Source organism: Rhipicephalus microplus, unplaced genomic scaffold, assembly GCF_043290135.1.
Source record: "Rhipicephalus microplus isolate Deutch F79 unplaced genomic scaffold, USDA_Rmic scaffold_747, whole genome shotgun sequence".
Lineage (NCBI taxonomy): Eukaryota > Metazoa > Arthropoda > Arachnida > Ixodida > Ixodidae > Rhipicephalus > Rhipicephalus microplus.
In genome coordinates this window covers 6,514-15,486 of record NW_027465303.1, presented here as the reverse complement: position 1 = coordinate 15,486, position 8,973 = coordinate 6,514, and the positions used below count along the sequence as shown (strand labels likewise).

At 59.5% G+C, this 8,973-nt stretch overlaps 1 non-coding gene across 1 annotated transcript; it reads left to right on the top strand.

The window, feature by feature from the left end:
- Positions 1 to 5,439: 5,439 nt before the first annotated feature.
- LOC142795590 (small subunit ribosomal RNA) lies at positions 5,440 to 7,254 on the top strand. Its single transcript, XR_012893142.1, has one exon. It is a non-coding gene; the product is annotated as a small subunit ribosomal RNA (ribosomal RNA).
- Positions 7,255 to 8,973: the final 1,719 nt, after the last annotated feature.

The window sequence follows — 8,973 nt, the reverse complement described above, 5'->3', positions numbered from 1 at the left end:
TTTTGGCGCACTCGCTCGGTTGCTTGTTGTTGCCACTTGTTGCGAACCCAGGTTTCTTGAGCGAGCGCGGGCGTTTTTTCTTCCTTTCTTTCTTTGTTCTATGTGTTAGCGAATCGGCCTTTAATATCACACGAGGACTCACAACCAACAATTTTCAGTTTGAAGTGTAAAAAATCTGCAGGTGTTGACGTAACTGACTTGCCCCGTACCCTTGAGTACATCCATGAAGTTCTCGTAGTACTACTAAATCGCATTATTCCAAGTGGAGAAATTCCCATAAACTTGCAAACCTCTACACGAAAATCGGTGCGCGTGATAAAGTTGAAAATTATCGTCCGATATCAAATGTGCCTTCTATAACACAAATTCTAGGAAAAAAAAAAAAAAAAAACACTTGTTCGCCGTTTTCTGCGCCGTGACTGGCAGCACTCCGGCGAAGCGAAACGGGGTCGATTCGAGCACGATATCGGCGTCTTTCGACGTGCTCGCCGGCGACCGTCGCACGAGTACGTCGCACGAGCGCGTCTGCCGGGGCGCCGTTTGCGAAGCCGACGCAAAAGTGGGAACCGCCGCTCGGATGATCGCCGCTTTCGGCAGAGTGAGTGTTGGCACTCCGGGGAAGCGAAACAGCGTGAATGCGCCCACGAAATCGGCGTATTTTGAAGTGCCCGCCGGCGACCGTCGCACGAGTACGGTAAACCGCGTCAGCCGGGGCGTAGTTCGGGACGCCGACGAAAAAGTGGGAAGCGCAACTCGGATCTTCGCCGTTTTTGCAGGAGTGAGTGGCGGCCCTCCTGCGAGACCAAGAAGCATCGATTCGTGCACGAATTCGGCGCCTTTCGACGTGATCGCCGGCGACCGTCGCTCGAGTAGGGCAAACCGCGTCTGCCGGGGCGGGCTTCGGGACGCCGATGCGAAAGTGGGAAACGCTGCTCGGATGTTCGCCGTTTTTGGCCGAGTGAGTGCTGGCACACGGGCGAAGCCAAACGGGGCCGATTACGGCACGATATCGGCGTCTTTCGACGTGCCCGCCGGCGACCGTCGCACGAGTACGGTAAACCGCGTCAGCCCGGGCGGAGTTCGGGACGCCGATGCGAAAGTGGAGAACGCCGCTCGGATCTTCGCCGTTTTTGGAGGAGTGAGTGGCGGCACTCCGGAGAAGCCAGGGAGCGCCAATTAGCGCACGATATCGGCGTCTTTCGACGCGCTCGCCGGCGACCGTCGCACGAGTAGGGCAAACCGCGTCTGCCGGGGCGGGGTTTACGACGCCGACGCAAAAGTGGGAACCGCCGCTCGGATGTTGGCCGTTTTTGGCAGAGTGAGTGCTGGCACTCCGGCGACGCGAAAGAGCGCGAATGCGCCCACGAAAGTGGCGTATTTGGACGTGCGTGACGGCGACCGCTGCAGGAGTACGAAAAACCACGTCAGCCGGGGCGAGCGACACACGGCGGTCTGGGTGCTTATCGCTGCTATTATAGGGGCACCCCGGCAGACGCAGAAAAAAAAAAAAAAATTTTCGACCTTCTTTTTTGCTGGTCGAGCTCGGGTAACCCAGGTCGCAATGGGAGCCGCGCACGAAAGCGGCGTCGCGAGACGCGTTCGCGGTCGCTAGTCGCACGAGCTCGGCAACCGCGTCAGCCGGCGCGGAGTTCGGGATGCCGACGGCTAAGTGGGTACCGCTGCTCGGATGTTCGCCGTTTTTGGCCGAGTGAGTGCTGGCACTCCGGTGAAGCCAAGGAGCGCCAATTCGTGCACGATATCGGCGTCTTTCGACGTGCCCGCCGGCCACCGCCGCACGAGTACGGCAAACCGCGTCTGCCGGGGCGGGGTTCGCGACGCGTACGCAATAGTGGGAACCGTCGCTCGGATGTTCGTCGTCTTTGGCCGAGCGAGTGCTGGCACTCCGGCGAAGCGAAACGGGGCCGATTCGGGCACGATATCGGCGTATTTCGACGTGCTCGCCGGCGACCGTCGCACGAGTACGGCAAAGCGCGTCTGCCGGGGCGAGGTTTGCGACGCCGACGAAAAAGTGGGAAGCGCCGCTCGGATCTTCGCCGTTTTTGCAGGAGTGAGTGGCGGCCCTCCTGCGAGACCAAGAAGCATCGACTCGCGCACGATATCGGTGTCTTTCGACGTGCCCGCCGGCCACCGCCGCACGAGTACGGCAAACCGCGTATGCCGGGGCGGGGTTGGCGACGCCGACGCAAAAGTGGGAACCGCCACTAGGATGTTCGCCGTTTTTGGCAGAGTGAGTGCTGGCACTCCGGCGAAGCGAAAGAGCGCGAATGCGCCCACGAAAGTGGCGTGTTTGGACGTGCTTGACGACGACCACCGCAGGAAAACGAAAAACCACGTCAGCCGGGGCGAGCGACCCATGGCGGTCTGGGTGCTTATCGCTGCTATTATAGGGGCACCCCGGCAGACGCAAAAAAAAAAAAAAATTTTTTTCGACATTCTTTTTTGCTCGTCGACCTCGGGTGACCCAGGTCGCAGTGGGAGCCGCGCACGAAAGCGGCGTCGCGAGACGGCTTCGCGGTCGCTAGTCGCACGAGCTCGGCAACCGCGTCTGCCGGGGCGGAGTTCGGGACGCCGACGGCTAAGTGGGAACCGCCGCTCGGATGTTCGCCGTTTGTGGCCGAGTGAGTGCTGGCACTCCGGCGAAGCCAAACGGGGCCGATTCCGGCACGATATCGGCGTCTTTCTACGTGCTCGCCGGCGACCGTCGCACGAGTACGGCAAAGTGCGTCTGCCGGGGCGGGGTTTGCGACGCGTACGCAATAGTGAGAACCGTCGCTCGGATGTTCGTCGTCTTTCGCCGAGCCAGTGCTGGCAATCCGGCGAAGCCGAACGGAGCCGATTCGGGCACGATATCGGCGTCTTTCCACGTGCTCGCCGGCGACCGTCGCACGAGTACGGTAAACCGCGTCAGCCGGGGCGGAGTTCGGGACGCCGATGCGAAAGTGGGAAGCGCCGCTCGGATCTTCGCCGTTTTTGGAGGAGTCAGTGGCGGCACTCCGGTGAAGCCAAGGTGCGCCAATTCGCGCACGATATCGGCGTCTTTCGACGTGCCCGCCGGCCACCGTCGCACGAGTACGGCAAACCTCGTCTGCCGGGGCGGGGTTTGCGACGCCGACGCAAAAGTGGGAACCGCCGCTCGGATGTTCGCCGTTTTTGGCAGAGTGAGTGCTGGCAATCCGGCGAAGCGAAAGAGCGCGAATGCGCCCACGAAAGTGGCGTGTTTGGACGTGCTTGACGACGACCACCGCAGGAAAACGAAAAACCACGTCAGCCGGGGCGAGCGACCCATGGCGGTCTGGGTGCTTATCGCTGCTATTATAGGGGCACCCCGGCAGACGCAAAAAAAAAAAAAATTTTTTTCGACATTCTTTTTTGCTCGTCGACCTCGGGTGACCCAGGTCGCAGTGGGAGCCGCGCACGAAAGCGGCGTCGCGAGACGGCTTCGCGGTCGCTAGTCGCACGAGCTCGGCAACCGCGTCTGCCGGGGCGGAGTTCGGGACGCCGACGGCTAAGTGGGAACCGCCGCTCGGATGTTCGCCGTTTGTGGCCGAGTGAGTGCTGGCACTCCGGCGAAGCCAAACGGGGCCGATTCCGGCACGATATCGGCGTCTTTCTACGTGCTCGCCGGCGACCGTCGCACGAGTACGGCAAAGTGCGTCTGCCGGGGCGGGGTTTGCGACGCGTACGCAATAGTGAGAACCGTCGCTCGGATGTTCGTCGTCTTTCGCCGAGCCAGTGCTGGCACTCCGGCGAAGCCGAACGGAGCCGATTCGGGCACGATATCGGCGTCTTTCCACGTGCTCGCCGGCGACCGTCGCACGAGTACGGTAAACCGCGTCAGCCGGGGCGGAGTTCGGGACGCCGATGCGAAAGTGGGAAGCGCCGCTCGGATCTTCGCCGTTTTTGGAGGAGTCAGTGGCGGCACTCCGGTGAAGCCAAGGTGCGCCAATTCGCGCACGATATCGGCGTCTTTCGACGTGCCCGCCGGCCACCGTCGCACGAGTACGGCAAACCTCGTCTGCCGGGGCGGGGTTTGCGACGCCGACGCAAAAGTGGGAACCGCCGCTCGGATGTTCGCCGTTTTTGGCAGAGTGAGTGCTGGCACTCCGGCGAAGCGAAAGAGCGTGAATGCGCCCACGAAAGTAGCGTATTTGGACGTGCTTGACGGCGACCGCCGCAGGAGTACGAAAAACCACGTCAGCCGGGGCGAGCGACCCACGGCGGTCTGGGTGCTTATCGCTGCTATTATAGGGGCACCCCGGCAGACGCAGAAAGAAAAAAAAAAATGGGGACATGGCGTGCGTCACCGTGCGGCTTCGCAGCGTTGCCGAAGTCGCCGAGCCCTTCGACTGAGCCGAACGGCGGACAGGGAACGTTGGTCGGCCGTTCTAACCTGTCGGTGCCACGCCGAGACGTCGTTAAGGAAAACCGCGTCGTGGGCCTCTACGACGCCGTCGAGTCGTTGTACGTTTGGTGTCCAGCGTGTCGGCGGCGAGTAGCGGACACGTCGTTCACGACTTCGGTCTTTCGCAGTCGACGCGAACTTGCGGAGAGTCGTGGTGCCTCACGTTTTCGGCAGAAACCGCGGCGGAATTTTCCCGTGCGTGCGCGCACGACCTCGGTGCTGTGCCGTCAGCGTAGTGTTGCACAAACTCGTGGCCTACCCAAGGTGCGGTACGTTTGCGGCCGTATCCTCGGTGGGAATTTCGTGAGTAGGGTCGCAAATTCTACGACCTCGGCGGGTTTGAGAGCGACGTAGACTTGTGGCACGCTCAACATGCCACACGTTTCGGGGCACACCCGCGGTGAAATTTTCTCGAGTACGCTCGTATTAGGGCCCAAGGAGGTCTGGGTACTTATCGCTGCTATTATGTGGGGGTTCTCGTGAGCGGCGTACGCGAAAGCGACCGGGTGTCTGATATGCGGCGGGCTTCGGCCTCGTCAAGCGTGTCCTCGGGTCTGCTCCAGGGGAATCCACGGCAGTCGTCTGCAGCCTCATCCGCTTGATGCGTTAGGGGCTGGTTGTCGGACGGTGCCGTTTTACCACGATATCGAGGTGTGTTCCGTGTCGTCCTCGGGCGATTCAGATGCGAAAGCGCCGAAGACGCGGGCGTGACCCGTCGTCTGGCGGCTTTGCAGTCTCGGCTCCGTTGCTAGTTCCGGCCGGTCCACCGACAGTGCAGCGGGCTTGGGCAACCCGCACGGCGCGACCGAGTCGATGCAACGAAAAAGAGCGAGCATGAACGTGCTTCTTGCCGCACGGCTCCCACTCGTCTTTCGGGAAGGTTGTGCCGTAGCGAGCTCGAACGCCGTCATCTCGGAGTGCAAAATAAGCGTGTTGGGGCGCCTGAAGGTGGCCTCCGCCGCACACAGACTGCGTCCGGCCCGCCGAGGGCGAGGACGGACGCGCAGTCGAACGATTACCTGGTTGATCCTGCCAGTAATCATATGCTTGTCTCAAAGATTAAGCCATGCATGTCTAAGTACATGCCGAAATAAGGCGAAACCGCGAATGGCTCATTAAATCAGTTATGGTTCCTTAGATCGTTTCTTCCTACTTGGATAACTGTGGCAATTCTAGAGCTAATACATGCAGTGAGCCTGGAGCCCTTTGGGTAACGGGTGCTTTTATTAGACCAAGATCGATCGGGTTTCGGCCCGTATTGTGTGGTGACTCTGGATAACTTTGTGCTGATCGCATGGCCACGAGCCGGCGACGTTTCTTTCAAGTGTCTGCCTTATCAACTTTCGATGGTAGGTTACTTGCTTACCATGGTTGTTACGGGTAACGGAGAATCAGGGTTCGATTCCGGAGAGGGAGCCTGAGAAACGGCTACCACATCCAAGGAAGGCAGCAGGCGCGCAAATTACCCACTCCCGGCACGGGGAGGTAGTGACGAAAAATAACAATACGGGACTCTTTTGAGGCCCCGTAATTGAAATGAGTACACTCTAAATCCTTTAACGAGGATCAATTGGAGGGCAAGTCTGGTGCCAGCAGCCGCGGTAATTCCAGCTCCAATAGCGTATACTAAAGCTGCTGCGGTTAAAAAGCTCGTAGTTGGATCTCAGTTCCAGACGAGTAGTGCATCTACCCGATGCGACGGCTCGGACTGAACATCATGCCGGTTCTTTCTTGGTGCACTTCATTGTGTGCCTCGAGATGGCCGGTGCTTTTACTTTGAAAAAATTAGAGTGCTCAACGCAGGCGAGTCGCCTGAATAAACTTGCATGGAATAATAGAACAAGACCTCGTTTCTGTTCTGTTGGTTTTTGGAATACGAGGTAATGATTAAGAGGGACGGACGGGGGCATTCGTATTGCGGCGCTAGAGGTGAAATTCTTGGACCGTCGCAAGACGAACTACTGCGAAAGCATTTGCCAAGAATGTTTTCATTGATCAAGAACGAAAGTCAGAGGTTCGAAGGCGATCAGATACCGCCCTAGTTCTGACCATAAACGATGCCAACCAGCGATCCGCCTGAGTTACTCAAATGACTCGGCGGGCAGCTTCCGGGAAACCAAAGTATTTGGGTTCCGGGGGAAGTATGGTTGCAAAGCTGAAACTTAAAGGAATTGACGGAAGGGCACCACCAGGAGTGGAGCCTGCGGCTTAATTTGACTCAACACGGGAAAACTTACCCGGCCCGGACACTGGGAGGATTGACAGATTGAGAGCTCTTTCTTGATTCGGTGGATGGTGGTGCATGGCCGTTCTTAGTTGGTGGAGCGATTTGTCTGGTTAATTCCGATAACGAACGAGACTCTAGCCTATTAAATAGGTGCGGGGTTCCCAGCACCTTACAACCTTCTTAGAGGGACAAGCGGCTCCTAGCCGCACGAAACAGAGCAATAACAGGTCTGTGATGCCCTTAGATGTCCGGGGCCGCACGCGCGCTACACTGAAGGAAGCAGCGTGTCTTTATCCCTGTCTGAAAAGACTGGGTAACCCGTGGAACTTCTTTCGTGATTGGGATAGGGGCTTGCAATTGTTCCCCTTGAACGAGGAATTCCCAGTAAGCGCGAGTCATAAGCTCGCGTTGATTACGTCCCTGCCCTTTGTACACACCGCCCGTCGCTACTACCGATTGAATGATTTAGTGAGGTCTTCGGACCGATGTCCGGCGCGGCCTTTCGGTTGCGCCGGTCTGTTGGAAAGATGACCAAACTTGATCATTTAGAGGAAGTAAAAGTCGTAACAAGGTTTCCGTAGGTGAACCTGCGGAAGGATCATTAACGGATTGTGAAGGGTGAGCGCCTCAGCTGCGTCTGCGCCCGACACTTTCTGCCGCTGACCCCGTTTGGACGCGGGGTCGGCTTTTCCCCACGGGGCTGCCTGAATGTGGAGCGGCACCCCGTGACAAATTGTTGCGCCCAGCGGACGCCAACACCGCGACCTTGGACGGTCGGCCAGGTGGCGGACGCGGGTACAAACGGCGCAACGCACTCATAGGTCGGCTTTCGACCCGCCACTGCACCGTGGCTCGAAGCGCTCGAAATGCGCGACCCGACCGCTGCGGGACCGCCTAGTACTGTAAACAGGAGCGGCGGAGCGCGAACGGCGAGTCGTGGTTACGTCGGTAGAAGGCGAGGCTGCGCGTTCCCGAAACGCCAGCCGAGTGCCCTCCCGACCGTTCGAGCGTGCAAGAACGAGACCCGACAATCGCGCGGCGACTGCCAAGTACGAGAGGAACGGCACAAGCGTCGGCGGTCGGTCAAGGAACTGGCGATGTGACGGGTCCGCTGTGCACCAGTGCATACCGTCCCGCCGTCCGCGGCAAGCGCCTCCGCGTCCTCGGGTGACGGAGGCTGCCGGTCGGTTCTTGCAGGCGAGGGATCTCGCTGGCACCGGTTCGCGTTGACGCGCGGCCGGTCATGGCACGGCGATGCGACGGCCGAGGTGCGCAGTACTCGATGGAGGAACCGCACGCTCCGATGACCGTCCCGCCCTCCGCGGCGTATGCGTACCGACCGTAATGGTTGCAGCAGCGCCGGCCGGCTTTTGAATTCGCCACACGAAACACGGTGCGAGATCGCGGTTAGGGGAGCGTCGACGTTGCCAGGCGTTTTGCTTGCTGCCGAGGGAAAGGCGGCACGGCCACGTCGCGCTCGTCGCGATTAGCGGGTCTGCGCGCTTTGGGAAGGTGCCGCAACGACTTGCCGAAAGAGGAAGCACGGAAGAACGAGGGACTTGGACGTCCCGACAATTGAACGCACTTGCGGCCAGGCCCTTGCTGGCTTCGTTCTTCCGCCTCGAGTAGGCTCGTACGCGGCTCCGGCGCCGAAAGTGGTCCTTGGCACCGACTTCGGTGGACGTGGGAAGTGCCGCGCAAGTACGGCGCGCCTGGCTCCACCTGTTGGCTAAAGTAGGCAGCCGGATCGGCATTTTGGTGTGCGGTGGCAAACCGTGGATGCGAAAAAAGCTTGTGCGATTTCGTGGAACAAAAAGCGGGGGTCCCCCTTTTTATGCGGAGGAGACCGACCCGCCCGCCGTGGTGAACCGCGACGCCACGGTAAAAACGGGAGAGGCTTGTCGATGGGACCGTGCATCCCGCGCTCCACGGAGGCCGGGAGGCGGCCGCCCGAGGAAATGTGTAGCCGTCGAGGCCCGCATCTGCGTGCACTCTTATCCAAATGGGTGTACCGCAGGCATTTTCTGGTTAGGCGGGCCAATGAGAGCGAGCACACAACGATACCTACGGGTCCGGCTTGGAGAACCGGCTTCGACGCCTCCCGAGTATTTATAGAGGGGTGGACCACGAAAGCACTCGCAAGTAGCGGAAGCGAAACGCCGTCCGAAACACACCGTTTGCTCGATTTGCGGCAGCCGAAAAAGGCGCGGCAGAGTTTTGGAGTCCAAGCGTGCGCTGAAAAGCGCCCTTCTTGGCCACTGTTTGGCCGAGTGCCAGAAACGTTTGGTTTTGACTGTACGGAATTGAACAAACACTTTTTCAC